Source organism: Drosophila melanogaster, chromosome Y (genome assembly GCF_000001215.4).
Source record: "Drosophila melanogaster chromosome Y".
Taxonomy (NCBI): domain Eukaryota; kingdom Metazoa; phylum Arthropoda; class Insecta; order Diptera; family Drosophilidae; genus Drosophila; species Drosophila melanogaster.
This window is the reverse complement of record NC_024512.1, coordinates 564,238-564,811: the sequence shown is the minus strand read 5'-3', so window position 1 is coordinate 564,811 and position 574 is coordinate 564,238.

Below are 574 nucleotides of genomic sequence, written 5' to 3'. Positions count from 1 at the left end.
CAATTTTAAGAGTGGGCGTGAAATAGGGCGATAGAAATTTTTAAGATTAATAAATATATGAAAAATGTTCAACATATTAATAGCGTGGGCATGGCAGCGTTAGATGGGTGTGGCAAAAGTATTATGGGATATTGATAAAAATTTACAAGTCTTATAAAATTATGATTAAATATATAACAATTTTTCAAAATATGTGGTTGTGCAAGTCTTGCTATATATTACTATATTCTGCTCAGTTAAATGCAGTAAGCCGACTAACCAATTCGGGACTGTTCCAAGTATCGTTCTACGGTTAGCTAGGGAAGGTAAATTAATTAAAAGTAATCTACTGGAACAAGAAGGTTATATACGGTTTGCATCCCAATTTAGGTGCCGCAAGGCAAAAAGTAAGAAGTTTTTTGGACCGATCGAGGAGGAATCCAAACAGGTGATCCATACTTAAGAATCGGACGGACTACGTTAGTACGTTATCACGGCATTCAGATATCTTGAAATCTAATGTAGGAGATTTCCTTACTAGAAGGTGATGATTAACAGAGTTAAATGCTTTACTAAAGTCAGTGTAGATGACATC